The 20,719-nt window shown below is 32.5% G+C and overlaps 1 pseudogene; it reads left to right on the plus strand.

The window, feature by feature from the left end:
* The first annotated feature begins 7,223 nt into the window (after window positions 1–7,223).
* Window positions 7,224–20,529, plus strand: LOC134264625 (peroxiredoxin-like 2A; annotated as a pseudogene).
* Window positions 20,530–20,719: the final 190 nt, after the last annotated feature.

The raw sequence follows: 20,719 nt of genomic DNA on the forward strand, positions 1-20,719 counted from the left end.
TCACCATTTTGAGCTAATTAACATATTTCAAATCTAAGCAATCAAATTTTCCAATTAAAGTGATAATATTAGTGCTCTATTGTCAATTTCATAGTTGGACTACGCTCAGTAAGATATTCACAATTTTTTTCTTCTTTTCAAACATTAAGAAATAATTTGAAAAAAAAAAATATGAATTTCCGCCATTTTGAATCGCAATTTAGACTTATAAATACAGCTGCACCATTATTCAGTTGTAGAATAGTGAAATACAGAGGAAAAAATACAAATCTGTAGTGTATTGATATTTACAAATGTAAATTCCTTGAACAAAGCAGAATATAGAAACAATAGACTGACCAAATCAGAGAAAATTCGAATTAAATGGTGAAACGACTAAATTTTCTTAGTTAAAGTAATAATGTTAGCATTCTATTATCATTTTCATAGTTGCATTACACTCAGTGAAATATTCACACATCATTTCTCCGTTTTGAACGACATTAAGAGAAAATTAGAAAAGTTGGATGTCCGCCATTTTGAATCACCATTTTGACCTTTTTAACGCCATTTTCATGAAGACCAGCATATTTTTTCGGATTCAGCATACTCGAAATAGGCTTAAAATCTTTGCTTGACCAAATAATAATTATTTGCCGTTAGAAGTATTTTCTTCTATAAATCGGACCAGACTATCATAATTATATCCATAGATCATTGGATTAATACCCAGGAGCATGGGAGAGATTTTAATGAATTTATGCATTTTCACTACATAATCAAAAGAGCCCCATCCTAACACCAGAAACCCTGACCCAGGGGCCCTGAAATTCACAAATCTGGAAGAAGCATCCTTCCTCATCATAGATATATACATAGTTGATTTTTTTTATTCCCAGGAGCAGAGAAGACGATTTTTTTAAAGAATTAAATTGTTTTTACTATATAATCAATAGAGTCCCGACATATCCCAAGAACCCCCGACCCAGGGTCCATGAAATTCAAAAGTTTGCATTTGCAACAGACATTCTTGCTCATCATAACTATGTACTTGGTTAGTTTGTTTAATACCCAGGAGCAGAGAAGAAGATTTTCAAAGAATCTATACAATTCACTATATAATCATAGAGCCCCGCCCTAACACCAGAAAACCCTGACCATGGGGCCATGAAATTCACAATTTTGAAAGAAGCCGCCTTATTCTTCATAAGTATGTACTTGGTTAGTTTATCAAATACCCAGGGGCAGAGAAGAAGATTTTAAAAGAAATAATGCTTTATCACTTTGCAATCTATATAGCCCCGTCCTAGCACCTAAGAACCCCTGACTCTAGGGCCATGAAATTCCCAATTTTGGAAGATGCAACCTTAATTATTTAAAATAACTAGTATGTACTTGGTTAGATTAATGCCCAGGAGAAAAGAAGATTTTCAAAGAAATAATGCATTTTGCGCTATATAATCTATTTAGCCCCGTCCTAGCACTAGAGCCCCTGACGCGTGGGCCATAAATTTCACAATTTGGTAGAGGACTCAATGCTGATTACAAATATGCCAACAGTTTGACTGCTTGATGCCAAGAGTATAGAAGAATATTGTTAAAGATTGCATTCGTTTTAGTGGTTTTGGTCCCACACCTCAGTCGCCCTGCCCCAGGGACCATGAAATTCACAATTTTTGTTCCCTTTCACCCACAGATGCTTTATGCCCAAATTGGTTGAAATTGGTTAAGTGCTTTCAGAGAAGAAGCTCAAAATGTTCAAATGTTAACGCACGACGCACACCGCACGACGACGGACGACAACGGATAGAAATAGGTCATTGACCTAAAAGGTTTAACATTTAATACAAATCAAAGGAGGCAAAATATGCTATGCTATATTTGCTAACATTGTCACTAAACGACCATAGAATTTACATGATGTTTGAAAATTTTAACTTGTTCTTTTAACTGAAAAAATACATATGAAACATCAGAAACTGATGTAATGAAATCATGAAAAGTTCTTTTAATGAGAGAAATTAAGAACTGTTTTTATTAACTTTTTTATGCTTTTTTTTAAAATTGTAACATGATATTTGATTGAAAAAAAGATACTTTTGAACATTTAAAATTATCCTAATCCCAATGCTGTAAACCAACTATTATTCGCATATCATTCGCAATTCCAATTTGAATCGATGATAATGTTCTCTACAAATACATAAAAATGAAGATTAACAATGTTCGCAGAACTTTGAAACATAAAACTTGGTTTAAAGGACAGAGAACTTCTTCTTCTGTCTTCTAACATTTTTCATTATTACATAAAAATTTCCGTAAAGTATTGCTACTTAAACAATCAAAAAATTGAGAGATTTTTGCAAGTTGTTGGAAAAATAATTTTCCAATTTCAAATGTTTAAATGTCAACTGAGAGAAATTAAAATTTTGAATATTTCCGAAGATATACAAAACAGATTTTCTCTGTTTTTTATTAACTTTTTTATCCGTTTTCGTCCGTCGTCGTGCGTCGTGCGTTGTGCGTCGTGCGTTGTTTAACATTTAAAATTGAATTTTCTAACATTTTACCCAGGGGCCTTGCCAAAACCACTAAAATTAATGCAATCTTTAAAAAAGATAACTAATATGTGCAATGAGTACCAAAATTGTGAAATTCATGGCCCTGGGGTCATTGCTAGCTAAATAATGTTGAAAATGTATGTCTTTGAAAACTGGGATACTTTATGATGAGCAAGAGTGCCTCTACCAAAATTGTGAATTTTATGGCCCCAGGGTAGGGGTTCTGGTGTTATCTATTGATTATATAGTGAAAATACCTTTGAAAATCTTCTTCTCTGCTCCTGGGTATTAAATAAACCAAGTGCCTAGTTATGGTCAAGAGTGCCTCTACCAAAATTGTGAATTTTATCATCTGGTATTAGTGGGGGGGGGGGGTCTATTGATTATATATGAAAATACGAATTCTTTGAAAATCTTCTTCTCTGCTCCAATTTGAAATAAGTGCATGATTAATGAGCAAGAGTGCCTCTACCAATAATTGGAAAATGAATGGTTCGCGGCGATTAAAGGGTTCTGAGTGCTATGGCGGAACTTTAGATTATGTTCTAAAATACATGGATTCTTTGAAAAACTTGGTTTACGGTATCTAGGGATACCAGAATTGAATCTTACCTAGAGAGTTTTCACTTCTGATCTACAAGGGCTTCTAACATTGTGAATTTAAGGTCAGGGGTACCATGAGACGTTCCTTTAATAATACTGAAAAATTTGAAGAGTTTGTCATTAAAGTCTGCTTGGTATTAATCAAATATCAAAAAAATTGAGGTACCTTACAATGTGTGGTAGGGGCACTACTTTTTGCAATATAACTGGCTAAAAATAATTTTTATGACGCCATTGACCCCCCCCCCCAAATTTTGGGGAACTCCTCCCGATTTGAGTAACATTAAAAATATTCTTCTTTTCCTGAAGCCAGTAAGCAGTTCAAATTTTAATAAATCACCCCTCTAACGAAACATGTGAAATCATGCCTTCAGTGTTCAGGCTAAAAATATTTAACCGGAAAATTGATTTTATGTGTTGAAAATTTGAAAACTAAGTACTTATGTCACATATGAACCTGGCGGCTTTCATTCTAAAAATATTATTAATGGGTATTAAATGAATTATTTCACCCTAATAAAGTGAAAATAGTATTCAAAAGAAAAAAGAAAAAAAAAACTATTTTAAGTATACATCTTCTTCTCTGCTCTCTGATGAACTAAATATTTTCTACAAGGGAACCTTTTGTGAATTTAGGCCTCAGGGTCAGGGATTTTTTTATTTATACTGGTAACTGTCAAATTCAAGGCCTAATCAGGGGTTCATGTGTCACACTACGATTATTGCTGAATATAACTGATTAGTTGAAATGCAATTATTTCACCCTACCTTTGTGGGTATTAGTAAACAAACTAAGCAAAAAAGTGTATTGTTATGAGAAAATAAGTGCTGGAGGAAAACAAAACTGCGGGCAGAAAATTGATGAACAATCACTTGCGTGCATGAACACTGAGGTTTTATTGCTTGAATAAATATGTAATGGAAACAACTTTAACATAAAAATTTTCTAGAAAAGGGACAACTGGAAGTAAATGAACGCATTCTAGCTTGAGTAAGTATTTTCTGAGACAGATATCATGCGCAGATTTAGAGGGGGGATTTCCGGGACATACCCCATCCCAACTGAGATTTTTTTAGACACGATAACTTGGCAGATAATCAATTCCTTGTCTATTATACCACACCTTCCGTTTTTTGTCAGTCAAGTTTTAGAGATTGTTCCTTCACAGTACAAGGTATATGAAAATTGCTAGTGTTTTTTTACTCCAGCATGTTAGAGGTTTACGCCGAAATACATGTACTTTTGACTTGGCGCCGCGTAATGTTCAGTCATGCATATATACCGATTGCTCTAATGTAAAGGGCCAATCTCTAAAACTTGACAAAAGCGGAAAATATAAAATATCGAAGTATTAGTACGACGGACAAGGAATTCATGTATATTTTTCTTAGTTTTGTTTTCAATAGGGGGGAAGGGGCAAAGTACATCACTACATGAACCAATCGTCAGGTACTTGTGATCTTGTTGAGTACTGTAAGAATAAAAAAAAAACTTTCCCTCAAGTATTGTGGCTATAAATACCTAAACTGACAAATTGAAAAATGCAATTTAATTTGAAATAAAACCAAGATTTTCGTGAGCTAATTTAATTAAAATGTAGCCTAAACTGGTCTATGTAAAATGTCGCTTATAAATATTTATAGCGTTTCGTGTTTATTGGGCTCAAAACCATCTCTTTTTAAATTGAATGTCCACAATATCCCTCAATTCAGGTGCGTAAGAATTTAAATATATACTCATGTCTTGTTCCGATTTATTGGTACAGTTAAAAGCCCACATGGCAACATCTCGCAAACAATAATGTTCCAAACACGGCAATATAGCATGCACTTCCTATTTCACGCTGTCTCTGATGACGTCACGCAACAAGGGAGATAAGCGATTTACAATAAATGATCCACTTGTCACACAGGTAAGTTTAAACGACTATTAGTGATGTAATTGGTGACAAAAAAAATAAATAGACCTCAGAATGTCATTCATATTGCTCCAGAGGCTGACAATAATGAATAATTATGAATTTTCACAAAAATATTATACTTGACCTTTAAATAGAAATTTGATGTTCTGACTATTTAAGCTAAATGTTTTAAGCTTCAAAATGTCAGTGAAGAAAGAAAATATTTGTATGTTTACAAGTACGCTGTTTTGAAAAAAAAAATTATCCCGCTTCAGATAAATCTGTAGATAACTGATTGGATAAAAGCTAATCACATGACGCCCTGAAAATTTCCGTATTACATCGCCGTCAAGGAGTAATATGAAAATCGGGCACACAATTCCGTTCGAAGCGTTGTTATTGTAAATAAGAATGGCGGCTAAGAAACGTTTTGCGTAGGTAGTACGATATTTTATTTTGATTCTTATTGGATTAAAACTTGATATTTTCATAATATAAGCTCTTCAGCGGGATAAATTCGTAGCACAGTCAGTTAGTGACCTAATACCGTTACGGAGTCATACAGGGTGTGAAATGGAATTCCGTATTGGGACTCGGCTTCCGTATTGGGACTCGGCTTCGCCTGGCCCATACGGATTTCCATTTCACACCCTGTATGACTCCGTATTAGGTCACTAACTGACTGTGGAACTTATAATATTCCAAGAAAAAATATCGAGATTTCAAAATGTAAACCTGGTATAACCAGCTTCTTGCAAAATGAATTGGAATTCCTAGATTGATCATCTGGAAGTATTTCATGTGATAATATAATTAAGACACCTTGATGTCGTAAAAGTCACAGTTATGACACACAACATTAAAGAGAAGTACCCGTTTATTGACCCAGTAAGAAACAAAGTGAGATAAAGGGATGGGCTTTAATTCCAAAGAAGACGGTAGTAATTTGCGATTGATCTGTAGAAATCGTATGTACGATGCATTTATGGATTAAATGTCTATGACTTGGTTGATCGAACACAGTTCAAAAGACTTTATAAAGTTATAAGAACATAGGGAAAAGTTGTATTTTCAGTTAAATAACTTGACAAGTTGTAATATTCAAGCCTTTGTATCTTAAAGGGACATTTAAAACTTTTGCATTTTATTTTTTCTATTTCTTTTATTTTTTTACAAATATTTAACTAAGGTATTTTTAATGATCGTCAAAAATGTGAATTTCAGTTGTTAAGATACAGATTAGACATATTTAGAGCTCCAAGTCTTTGTTTTATATACAGGGTTCATACCATGTTTTTGTTTACATCTGCTAATATATATATACTAATATATGTTCGTTCAAAGCAGACATTTTCAATAAAGAAAGTAATTCTGAATATGATAATGTAAACATGTTTCAATTATGAAGAACTTTAAGTTCTGTATCTCCTCTGTTAATCAACAAATGATGTTCAATTGTTTGCTGACCATTAGAATTGCCCGAGTCAGGAATTTTTTGTTTGTTTGTTTTTTAAATAAGTTGGAACTGTACCCACGTCACTTTAATAAATACGATAACCTTATAAAACACTTTACCTTAATAATACACGTATAATTAAAAGGATAAATGTACATGTAGAAAATACATTTTTTTCTGTTTATGGAATTAAGTTTCAGGAAATTCAAAACATTTCTTTTGCTACCGTTGGAACTGAACAAAAGGTTTTAAACCTAAATTAAGATTTTAATCATAATCATTTATAAAATTTAACTTATCGACGCCCTGATTTTTTAAAAATAAAAAAATCGACGCTCTCGGGACCTTAGGAATTAATTCTATGTGGGAAGAGCACGGACAAGATCTTTTTAATTTTTTTTTATTTTTATGCCTGATTAGATTTTTCTACAATCATTTACAAATAAAGCTGATATCAGTGAATCATATTTTAAAATCATTTTATTATGATCAATATAAAACATCACATACATCAGTAAAAAATCAAAATCTTTGATGGAATTTTACAAATGTTTTAAAGAATGATCTATCTTTTAGCATCAATCATTTGTCTGCAGTCCAACTTTTTTTATATAATTTCATCAACCTACATATCCAGAAACCACAATAAAAACAATTTAAGAAAATATACGAACAAACCTCGGCAGGCATAGTTCTGGAATTTCCAGTATATCACAATAATACTTCAATAACCTTTAATAAGTGAATTAGTGATTGGAATTTTGAGCTACTCCTTACGCTTGATTTAGATATAAATATAACTGATATAGGTAGCATTTCTGCTGGCCGCTAGGGGGAGATAAAGAACGATAACCCTAAGTTCTGAATTGTTGATAGTGCTCTTGAATAGACAAACAAAACAAAATCTACTTGGAATACTTCCCTGGCGTATGACATTGTCCGAACAAGGTAAATATAATTTCTGTAGGTTCATAGAAAGCTTACTCAGGTTTTATCTGTTATAACTTGAAATGTTAACAAAAATCATTCTAAAACGTGTTTTTTACTAGAAAAAAAAATATTTACATAGGTATTTCTGCCTAACCTATGCTAACCCATCAATTAAAAAGTGCAAGATATGTTTAGATATTTTTATGCAAAATTATAGTTTGAACAGAGGCAGCACTTTTTGGTGACCATTTTTTTAGTATATTGAATTGGTGATGTTTAGTCATTTTATTACCTCTCTGTTGTTTATAGTTTTGTTCTACGTACGTCATATATTTTCATGGTAGGCATGTTCTATGTAGTTTCATTAAGTAAAATTATGACAATATTTGCTTATGAATGATACTTATATAGTGAATATGTTGAATTTAAATGCATCACACTTTTTTCATGTTCTGTGTTATGCTACACTAATACAAGGAAACGGGTTATAGGTACGAGTTATCCTTCCTAACTCCAAATTTATCTTTCCCTTGGGACACACATCGCTGTCTGAGGTAGGCTCTACCTGTCACTTGATTTTATGAAATCTAGAAGATGTTTAGGCAAATTTCATTTTGAATATACAACTGTATGAAGATAGAATAAAGAAAAATGACATTTGACCTTATAATGTTGTATTTTTATTTTTAGGAAGAATTGCTAATATAGGGCGCCATAGTGTATCAAAGGGTAAACACGACGCGTTCATCTAGGACGGTCAACATTGAGGTTACACTGAGATAATGTTATAAAGTTATTTACGGTAAGTTTCTTGTATTAAATATATTATAGAGAAAAGTTAGATATAATATATGTGTTAGATGATTGCTCAATAATTGAATAATAATTGACTCTCGTGACTTTCGCATTAGTTTTCATGACTTTGTACCAGTGACTGTTTCGGCTTTAATTACTTAATTTTACATGACAGTTCCCTGAAACTCCCTTAAAATTTATTTACTTTACGGTATAATTTAATCTACAAAATATTTGATATACTTATGCTTCTCTAAATTTACTAAATTTTATGTTCAGATATAAATAATATTGTTTACAATAAATAAATAAATAAAAATAAATGATTAAAGAAGAAAAAATAAACGCACATATATATAAATAGGAAAGAAAAATTCAGGAGCCTTATAGTTTAGTGCGCGTATAGCTCGATCAATGATTCCATTTTATATTTCAAAGTCAAAGATGTACAATTCATTAAATCAAAATTTTGTAAAACTGTATGGCATTCATCGCGTGGTTCGGAAACTATCCAATTGTACATGAAAAGTAAATAAATTTAATAAACATGCGCGGTTAATGATTTTTCCCGTAATTTTTCCGATATAGTTTTACACATAAATTTTTACAACTTCTACAAGGCCATATTGAGTTTTTATGACAAGTTCTAATATAAAAAATCATAAGATTAGATGAGCTTTACATAAAGTCATTGTGGTATTAAAAAATACAACACAAAGTCTAATAAGCTTAAGATGAGATATTAACTTGAATATAACAGTAAAACAATGAAAAAAATATGATTGTTTTATTACGTATGACTTTTCTGTAAATTACACAATTTAAATCAATCGCGTTTCAAAGTTGACAAAAGTTCAAAACAGCATCTGTAATGTATTTAATGACTAAACAAATATAACACAGTTTAAAGTTAATTTGACAACATTCAAAATCAAAATCGATGTTTTTTTAAAATTTTTTTTACGTAAACACTACAACATAGATCTAAATAAGTACTTTTATGAAGAGTTTCTAAATTGTTCTTCATGACAAAATTTGTAATAAAAGAAGTGCAGCTGGTATATACATGTTGTGTACCTGTAGAATGAAGTCGAATGGAAACAAATTTGGTGTAACTGGTTTTACAAAATAAAAATTGAAAAGACAAGATTTATCAAATTTGATAAGAATTTTACTCCTTGTCACTGTTATCATTCAGACGGAAAAAATAAATCAGATATAAGGAAAATATTTGTGTTGGGGAATATAAGGTTTTTTACCATAATTACATATATATATTATTTGAAATGAAAATTCCGAATGAATGACTCTACAGCAATTATTTTTTCATTGTCAGGAAGCTTCGCTTTGGTGCATCGACACAAATGATGTGTATATTTCCGCAAAGTTATTACAGAGATAAGAAAAAAGATATGCTGAACATTTAATAACAATTTGAATTAAAGATTCAGTTTTATAACAATTCCCAATTTAAAAACATATATATATATATTTCCATTTCTAATTTTTTTTCTTTGTGATAACGCTTTGAAAGTTTTCGGACTTTATTTCTTGATAATTCTGCCGGAATGTAAATTAGACAGGTCGATAGGTCAGGAGCTAAGGTGGCCTAATATGCATGCAAATCTCATGTTGACCTGTCACAATCGTGTCTCTGTGTCTGACGCTACGGACGCCAAATATGAGATGCAAATCTCGTGCTTTAATAAAAATGGTTGCTTTTGTGTTTGACGTCAGTGGGCGAGGACTATTGAAATTGGATAAAAATTAGTTCTCGTATAATTTAAGGACGCTCTAAACACTGCACAATAAAGAGCTTTATTTATTGGGTAGTTTTATGCAGTTAGAGTGATCTGCCCCTGGATGTAAGATTACAGAAATCGTTATTTACCGCTTTTTTAATTATATAATGTATAATTGATTAAAATATTTTTAGCTTTATATAAGACCAAGAGTAAGACATTTAATAAATTATTTTCATCAATTTTCCCACTGTAAGTTAACAACACTGATTTTCTGCTCATAAATAGTCGATTGTCTTTGAACATTTTTCTTGTGCAAATAACTTGTGACTTTGAAAATTCGTACCCTGTGTTCTAAATGAATGAAAAAGTCTCAATATGAATAACTTTATATGATATATTTTTCTCTGAGTCCAAAAAACAGTTTCTGTTGGTGTTTAGAGCTTCCTTAAATCTATGTCTATATTTTTAGAGTCTACATCTACAATTTTATTTCACAATGAAATGGAAATATAAGGAATCACTGTCTAGTTAGTATCACCTATGCCAGGGACATCAACGAAAGTGAAAACAGGTGATATTTATTCGCATACGGGCTTCGCCCGTTATGCAAATTATCCCATGTTTCACCTTTCGTTGATGTCCCTGGCATACTATACTAACTAGACAGTGATTCCTTAAATATATATATATATATATATATATATATATATATATATATATATTCATCGCGCTGGAACACGTAAAATTTCGAAAGTTTCACTTCAAGAACGGTAAAGGTTAAAATAACGAAGAGCGATCGGTCGCAAAAAATCTATTAACAATACGAATTTTTGATGAGGGCACAAAATACGGACCCCCTAGAATTTCCAGAGGTGGAATCAGGTGCCATGGAGAAGTAAGCATCCCATGTCGTAATCCCTACATATGTTTTTATCAGGTTGAGGAGCATTACGTAGTCATATTTAGTATAATTAATCAGTTTATTCGCTCAAACCATACAGCATGATGCATGAAGAACATTAAGTATAAATAATATCTATTAAATCGTCAGAGCTAGGTACATATATAAAATAAGTACGTAAATCAAATCTTTAAAATGATTAAGAAACACAAAATATACAAGTTACATACTATAAGATGCAAACGATGGACTCAGGATTTACTTCAATCTTTAAAACGTATAAATCTGCTCTGACATACATTGGTAAAGCGCGGGCTTCACAGGATTTTATCACGTGACCAACTAAAAGTTCATTTCCCAGAGAACTTTTTAACATTGTTGTTTATTTCTTAAATGTGTTCAAGAATTTAACATTGCATAGATTTAGAACATAACCTACTTATTCAGCCAATCAAATGCTTCCATTTCTCGCGAAGAATGGATTCTTCATGGTGAAGAATTCTTCTATTTCTGAAAAATTCAACGGTGTCTGATTGGTTCACTTGACAGTTATATGGGTGTGTCTTCATTGGTCTTTGTTCAACACACAAAAAGAAACTATTCAAAACCCACGTGCCTTTTTACAATGATATTTAAAAACTTTCTAGGCCTTGATACACTTTTTCCCCATTGTAATCTTTTGTCGCCTTTTTGAATTTTTTTTTTCACGTTTCGGTACATACAGAAAATACAACCATGTATATCAGAGACGAACATTGTCTTTTAAGACAGATTATAATCAAAATTTTCATCAATTTTTTATTTGATATTAGACAGCGATTCCCACTCCTGCTGACTAGGGCATCTTAACACAATCATTTTTTCAAAAATATATATATTACGATTCTTGTTACATGGGATATTCATTAGTTTAGTAACTTTAAATTGATATCTTCACCATACCATTTCCCTATATATACAGTAAATCAAGCTATTTCATATAATCCCGTTGCTAACCTGAATGGGTTGGGAGTCTTATACTGAAACCGCGTGTGTTCGATATTGATTGCTTGCTCAATATGTACAACGAGCGGTCAAGTTGAGCCTTATATATGACACAGCCGTGGGAGGAGTTTATTTTTAATCCATCCATTTGATTGGCTGAGGTTCTGTTCTTAAGTTAGTAAGATCATATCTGAAGAGAAATCTTCGTCACTTGGAAAATGAATTTTTACCGCTTAAAAAAATGCTCCGCCCATTCTTCATGACGAAGATTTCTCTTCATATGATCTTACTTGTTACTTAAAAGGAAAACAGCAAAAAGGGAGAAAAATTGATATAGAAAACGTTACATTTTCTTTGTAGTAAGTAATGATATTTTTCAGTTCCTCTGATAAAGCATCATGGGTATTTCGCCAGTACTGGTGGGATTTGCCGGTCTTACTGCGGGGATAGCTGTGATTGGTAATCTACCGGCCACGTGGTTCACAACTGTAGAAAAGGCCACACTCAAGTATTTGGAAAAAGGAAAACTTCAAACTATAGAGGCCAGCCCAAGGATTTTTAGTGTAAGGGAGAAAAAGAGAGAGGGAGAGAGATCTTATTTATCATTTTTGAAAGTAAAAAACATTTCATTGATACAGACTATTTGACTGTTACATAGCTAATAATGGGGTATTGATTAATTAGCCTGCTTTCAACTTTTGAAGATAAAAAAAAACCCACACACACAAATAACCACTCTTCTCCTGCCAATACTTTTAAAAAATAAAAGCTACACTTGTAGGTCAAAGACTTATGGAAAGACCATGGAGTGGTTATCATGGCTGTCCGGAGACCCGGATGACCCATGTGCAGAGAGGTTAGTAAACCATGAACATTGTCACGTGATTAGTACGACAATCACGTGAAACATTCTCTGTATATAAGAAAATAAAAAAAAAAGGTCATCCACTGCGATCCAAAACGATTTATTACATTAAACGTATTATCATACATGTATAAAAATTACAATTCTTAAATATATTTCTGTTTACCTTGTACTCCTGTCAACTATTGTACATTGTACCGGAAAACGCGTACATTCCAATGTATCTAGTCGGGAGCTGGTTATGGGACAGTAAAATAAATGATGATATTGATCCTACTTGTACATTTATTTTCACACCTCAAACAGGAGGCCCTAGGTCTGTCCTCTCTGAAGCCACAGCTGGACGCCCATGGAGTTTCCCTACACGCTGTAGTGAAGGAGACTCTGGGCGTGGAAGACTTCAGGCCTTTTTTCAAAGGAGATGTCTACCTTGATCCTGATGTAAGCAAACAACTTTTTCTTCTCCTTGTGTTTGCCAAATTTTACTTCATATGAATATTACTAGCCCCCAGAACATAATATAGCCTACTGAACATACGAGTTAAAGTACATTTACAATTTGAAATTTATTATATATAAAAAAGTGATCAACCTCTGCCATAGTGGACTAGAGCGCTATTCAACATGGCTTACCTGGTACTTATTAGTCCCCCAACCGGTGAAACCGGAGGGGACTATAGGTTTCCACTGAGTCTGTGCGTCCGTGTTTACGAGAGTGCATTTATTGGGTATTTTTCATGCCAAGATTGTACTTATTGGGTACTTTTTGCTTATTGGGTATACCCAATAAGAAGTGTCGCTGAATATGCTTAAAACACCCTAATTGGGTATTTGCAGGTTAGTACCCAACAAAACTTGGACACGACGATTTGTCCAAAAAAGTGTCCAAAAAAGTTGCTTTCACGGACGCACCGTGTTTTGTTGTTTCAGTTTTACATTCGGAACTCTAAATTCTCGAGAGTTCCGAAAATCAACTTCCGTTGATCCTGATCATAACAACGTTTGTTTTCATGGAAAAAAAATGGCGACTAAGAAACACTTAATGTCAACAAGATTTTCTGATCGACAAGAGAAAAGGTAAGTTTATTCGATTAATATTTATCCATTGCTGGGTTCTTGTTTAAGGAAAATAGATTTTAATGTAATTTTGAAAACAATTGTGCATAAAAATAAAATAGATATATCGGAACAATTAATCCAAAGTTGCACTTGTTTGTATTTTGAATTTTCTCTGTCTTTTTAACTCTCTTGAGGGCGAGAAGTATTTCGTAAATGATCGTATAGTGTTAGATAATCTTTAATAAATCGAAAGTGTTTATTATTAAATTTTATATCATAACCAACTAAGTATGTTCTGACAATGTATATTGGAAAGGGAAATGAAAATTTTAAAAATCAGCTGTAAATTATCGGGTCATGTAGACAGTATTACAATCGCAAAGTGAGCTGAGATGATGATGAATGGGATAATTGACAACAACTAAACATGCTAAATTATTGTATGGAAGTTTATCTCATCTGATATGTAACTTAAGAGATTCATTGTATTACTGAAAAACTTTTAGTCAAAACAGTGCTTCTTTCTGTCTTTGATTTTGAGTGTCTGCTTTATTTTGATCTTTTTTAAAATTATTTTTTTTGTCATTTGTTTTAATTAATTTAAAACAATACTGAAATTGATATAGGGCTACTATAGCTATTTCACATGATGGGTGTGTAATTAGCATCGCGCTACACCCGGGGCTTCCATTTTTGAGGATGGGGCTAGTGGTTTTCTGCATTGAGGAATCCTCTTGGGCTATTAGGAATTTTAAAATACACATGTAATACATGAAAAGCACCACCGATATTTTCACTCTCTTTTGCTATTAAATTCCCTAATATGGAAATATTCCAGACAGCATGCTCATATTTATTCATAAATCTCCAAACTGCATCCATTTTGCAGTGCTACAAGACTGATTTACTTAAAATCGATCTTTTATTTCCCTTTTTTAAAATCATTTATTTATATATGAGTAAATTTTACTAGCGAAAATTAAATTAAACTTTAATTTTAAAAAGAATCATCTGTAGTTAATACCCTGACTTTTTTCACGACGAACTTTTTTTCAATGTTACTTTTTATTTTTTGCCTCTATATTTGGGCTTGTCACTTTTTACTCGGGGATAGTAACTTTATTGCCACAAAGCTGTGGATTAGTACTTGATTTCCTTTATTGCACAGCGATGACTATGATTTAATAGCACAAAAAGCTAATGGGTTTACGTATGTGAATTTATATGAGTAATGCTTACTTGTGATTTTAGGATAACTGGAGATAATGATTCCTTTTTTCCATTGATATTACATAAATATTTTCCTAAGAATTATGTTACAATAAATTGGTTTAGATTTTTTTTATATAAAAGTAATCAATAATTGCAATGGAAATTAAAACCATAATCATGTTCATTGAGGATTTTCATTATGTAACAGGTCAAACTGGAACTTCAATTGTGAACATTGCAGAGAACACACTCATCAGATATGACCCTCAGAAATAGGAGAATTGTTAGTAATCAGTAAAATGAACAGGAATACTTCATGCCAACCATAAGATTTTTAGAGACATTTTCGCTTCTTAAATTAGAAGAGATAGAGGGAAAAACTTGTACATACTACATAACTACTAGGCAACCAATCTTTAACTGCAGGAAAGCTTTTGGTATGTGCAATACAGCTACATAAAACCTCTTTTATATTCATGTTAAGTTTGAGAAAGTACCTTAGTATTTTTTCTAGTGTTTGCCAACATTTTCATGCACACTGTTTGCTTGTTTGTACTATCATTTTATTTTAAATTCTTCAGATGCCCTTTACCTTTGCCAGTTTTAAATCATTTGTTTTAAGGGCCTCTGAGGGTTGGTTCCAGAACTTAATTAATTGTAAAGTAAATACTGGGGTACTATACGGTCATAGGTTATGTTAATACATGTGTAACATTTTGTTCTGATAGAGGTGGCATACAGGAAAAGAAACAATACTAGATATCACTTCAAAGGAATAAAACAGCTTCATCTTGTAGGTGTATTTTATTTAAGGATCACTACTTCATGTCTGATGTGCTGAAAGTTATTCATATTCTGTTTGACTGTAATTTTTCATATTTTCAACTTCTATCCAGCTTAGTCAATTTTAATTAAATTTTGTGCAAAGCATACCCCAGGAATGGGGGATGGGGTGTCAAGTGTGTCCCTGTCCCTGTCAATATAATTTCAAAGCAGTTAGTAAGGTTTGGGTCAATTTTAAATCCTCTTTAGCAGAACCATTGGGCTAAAAACAATACTAGTGTGAAAGCTTTATTATTAAGTGTAGAGATGTTTTTGAAGATTATGTACCCCTAATGTACTGATAGTGTTACATTAGAAGTCTAAAATTTGCAAGGAATAGGTGTTAAATCTTTTTAAAATCTACTTTTTAACAATCAGAAACTAACATACTGTCTAATTAATATGCAACATCGTTTTGTGTGCTGAATGATGATTCCATTTTGATAAAATTATGGCAGATGGGGGTAGGATGAAGATGCAGTTAGACATAGAAGAAAAAAAAAGAGTTGATAGAATTTAGTTTTTCTTCCATTTTATTTATAAATACATATTTCTGAATAAGAAATGTACTTCTACTTCTTGGTTGGGTTTGATCAACATAAAGGGTGATCTTGCTGTAGTCAAGAAAAACATGTTTTACTAGTATACCACAAAGAAATGCCTTTATCTAATTGCAGAATAAATAAAATGGACAGAGGCAGAACTGAAGGAGATGCATGAAATGAGGAATATTTCAAAGATTGTCTGAGCATAACCACTGCTACTGGATAAACATATTGCAATATAAAAGAGCAGGGTCAATGGAGGTATCATACAGTATAGGTCATGAGAGACCCTGAAGAAGAAAGTATGGAAGAGAAACAAAAATAAAACCATTTTGACATTTATTGAAATATAGGATCAAAGCCTTACATGTAAAATTTGGGCAAGTAATGACTTTTCTCTAGCTCTAAGACATAACAGTGATGATTTGATTTAATATCTTTATCCCGATTTGTCGAAAAGATTTGGACATAGTGCATCAATTATTTTAAGTTTTGATACAACGAATTCATTCATTGTACTTGTAACTCAGTTTTCTGGTGCGACACTGTTTTATCGGCTTCAAAACTAAGTTTGTGATTTCCAAACCAGATTAATGAGATCATGTAATATCTCTTAACATCGGTGACTATTTAATCCATTGTTTTACATCTCAGAAGTATTTTTATTATAACAGGGAAAATATGCATTGTATATGTATCTGTAATAAACAGGATTATAGAAATTTTCCATATAATACAACACAATCTTAGCAAGTGAAGGCAAATATTTTATCAAGGGTGTGATTTATTTATCAATATGGTTTTCAGCATTTTGGTCTACCTGTAATGACTTGCTCCAAGTTCCAATGTTTAAATTTAAATTTTGCAAACATGGTTATAAAATTCCTTAAAAGCCAAATAGTTTAGGCACAAAATGCTTATATATTTCCTATCATTTGTAAAGTGTACACTGAATGAGATGTGGAATGTTAGAATTAAAGTATTAAATATTTTTTGGACTTATGTATGCTTATGCAGATAAATTTGAATTCAACTAGGGAAGTTAAATGTCATACTTATTGGGTTTGCAATCTAATGCAAGAGTATAAGTATCCAAGACAAATTTGACAATTTTAATGAAGGGTATAATTAACCCAAGAAGAATTGGACAGGTAAACATCACCTGTTCGGTTTTATTCTAATGTTGGGATGTAATATCCAAAAAGAGTTGAACCAATGTCCAATACCTATTGGGTTTTCTTTCTTATGAAAAAAAATTGAGTACCCAAGAAGAATGTCCAATACCTTTTAGTTTATATACTATTGAAGGGATGAAGATATCCAAAAGGAATTGGACAGGTGTCCATTACATGTTGGGTAGTATTCTGATGAAGGGATTCTCAAGAAACCCAAGAATTACACAAGTGTCCATTGCCTGTTGGGTGGGATGTAGATATATCCAAGAGGAGTTGGACGGATGTCCATTACCTGTTGGATAGTATTCTGATGAAACAATTCAAGAAACCCAAGAAGAATTGGTCAAGTGTCCATTACCTGCTGGGTGAGATGTAGATATCCAAGAGGAGTTGGACAGGTGTCCATTACCTGTTGGGTTGTATTCTGATAAAACAAATCAAGAAACCCAAGAAGAATTGGACAAGTGTCCATTACCTGTTGGGTGGGATGTAGATATCCAAGAGGAGTTGGACAGGTGTCCATTACCTGTTGGGTTGAATTTTATGAGGAGATTCAAGAAACCCAAGAATTAGACAAGTGTCCATTGCCAGTTGGGTGGGATGTAGATATCCAAGAGGAGTTGGACAGATGTCCATTATCTGTTGGGTGGTATTCTGATGAAACAATTCAAGAAACCCAAGAAGAATTGGACAAGTGTCCATTACCTGTTGGGTGAGATGTAGATATCCAAGAGGAGTTGGACAGGTGTGCAATACCTGTTGGGTTGTATTTTATGAGGAGATTCAAGAAACCCAAGAATTAGACAAGTGTCCATTACCTGTTGGGTGGGATGTAGATATCCAAGAGGAGTTGGACGGATGTCCATTTCCTGTTGGGTGGTAGTCTGATGAAACAATTCAAGAAACCCAAGAAGAATTGGACAAGTGTCCATTACCTGTTGGGTGGAATGTAGATATCCAAGAGGAGTTGGACAGGTGTCCATTACCTGTTGGGTTGTATTTTGATGAGGAGATTCAAGAAACCCAAATAGAATTGGACAATGTATACATGTTCAATTGTTCTTGGGTAGTTTAATCCCTTCCTCAAAATACAACCCAACAGGTATTAGACACCTGTCCAATGCCTGTTGGATACTGTCATTCTGTCCAACATGTAATGGGCATTTGCTTATTATTAATTGGTCATGACTCAAAAAAGGTTTCTCCTAAAATACTTAATTTTGTTATTCAAGAAAGGTTGAACAAAATCTGAGATGTGTTGAGTTGTGTTTTCACAATTCAGTGTTTTTGCACTTAGGTATTCATATAAGATATTTGAAATATACAGGTGTATATCCTTATTGCTAAGAACAAATTATTTAGGTGTTACAATAAAAGAGCTATATCACAGAAATTGACAAAAATATGGGTTCAAAACCAAAGGTTTTCAGTCTTGTCTGAATTTACCAGCAAATATTAAATATATAATAAATTTGAAATGAATAAAAAGCAATAAGAAAAAACCCAATAAAATACGGACACGAGGATTAATATCCAATAAGATTTGAACAGTAACTACCCAAATAATGCTCTCTCTGTGTGTACACTTTTTTTGTATCCAATAAGCAGTATCCAATAGGACTTGGACTTGATGTACCCAATATATAACCAAATGTGTGTCCGTCCGTCTATCTGTCCCAATGCCTCTCTGTCCTACTTGGTTTTCCGCACTTTTTTTCTAAACGCTTGCAGATATTGAGCTGAATATTGGCATGTGAGTGTATCTTGATGAGTTACAGATCAAGTTTGAATCTCGAAACGCTTCATTGATTTTTGACAGAATTATAGCATTTTTAATTTTTCATAATGGTTTAAGATTGGGTTCTTGCTGCGTTAAATTCGGAAGGTCAACATGGTAAATATCAAGCAAGAAAAAGACGTAGAAAAAATTAGTTGAATTTTCATTTTTATGTGCATTGTTCTATAAGTTAAAGACATGCGCAACGTGTAAATTTTATCATTACCTCGGTCATTACTTTTGCATATTATAAAATGACATCCTAAAAAAAAGGGGAATCCAGTAGGGGATCAATATTCTCAGAATGCTTGATCTACTTATTCTAGATAAGACATTAACAACGCTCTCGTCCGCTGTGACGTTATAAATTGGTACCGCCTTGCAATTGATTTTCAAGTTTATCCTCATTCACCAATACTCAGTCTGTCTGAATGCACAATTTAGACTGTTATAGAATTTTCATTTTCCATTGAATTTAGAGAATTAAATGCTCTATAATTTGTTCGATTTCAACTAGCCATTAAAATTCATTTATTTAACATATTTTTCTTGGTTTTATAATGAACTGAAATTCCATATGACATATACAATAATATTTATTCACTGAATAACATCTTAAAATTTTCTTCGTAAAGAAAGTGTTCTACGGTCCCAAGCAGAGATGGTCCTCATTATTAGGACTTCTACGAATCAACTTCATTCATCATGCTTACACTGTTCGCAAGAAAAAGATTCCAGGAAATCTGGAAGGGGAAGGCCTTCTTTTGGGAGGTTAGTATTAAGAAAGGTAGCAGTCTTCTCACCAGCTTGGAATCAAATGGTAACAGTTACTCTAAATGTAGGACATTACGTGTGTAAAATTGTATCAATTAAAAAATTGAAATTAAAAATAATTCAAAAATAAACAATACATATATTATATTTAATCATAACACCCAAATATAACTTTGATAAAATTTTAATTTCTTGGTAACTGTCCTTTCTTATTAGTAAGTAACATAAATACCCTCTCTCCTTGCACAGTTGTCATGTTGAAGAGCCGTATAAGCATTGACGTCGTATAAAAAGTAAAGAAAATCTGCGAGCAGTGTATTGGTCTAAAATTATTTCCCCTCCACTGGCAAGAGGTGGATAATTCTTAGTATATGGGTGAAGTATTCGAGAATAGGGTGTTAAAAAACAACAAAAAATTTAAAATTTGAATCAAAATGGACAAGAAGACAATTCATTATACTACTATCAAACAGTTACTTGTCATTTCAAGCCTATATTTCTGGTCATGTTAACTATCTGTATTGGAATGAATTTTTTTTTTTTTATAGATATCATTTGTGGTTCACCATATTTCGGAGCTTAACTAGAGTCATCAATAAATATTGTTGTGATGTTTAAATAAATAATTAAATTGT

This window comes from Saccostrea cucullata, unplaced genomic scaffold (genome assembly GCF_032062105.1).
Source record: "Saccostrea cucullata isolate Sc308-1 unplaced genomic scaffold, CSIRO_AGI_Scuc_v1 ctg11698, whole genome shotgun sequence".
In the NCBI taxonomy this organism is placed as follows: domain Eukaryota; kingdom Metazoa; phylum Mollusca; class Bivalvia; order Ostreida; family Ostreidae; genus Saccostrea; species Saccostrea cuccullata.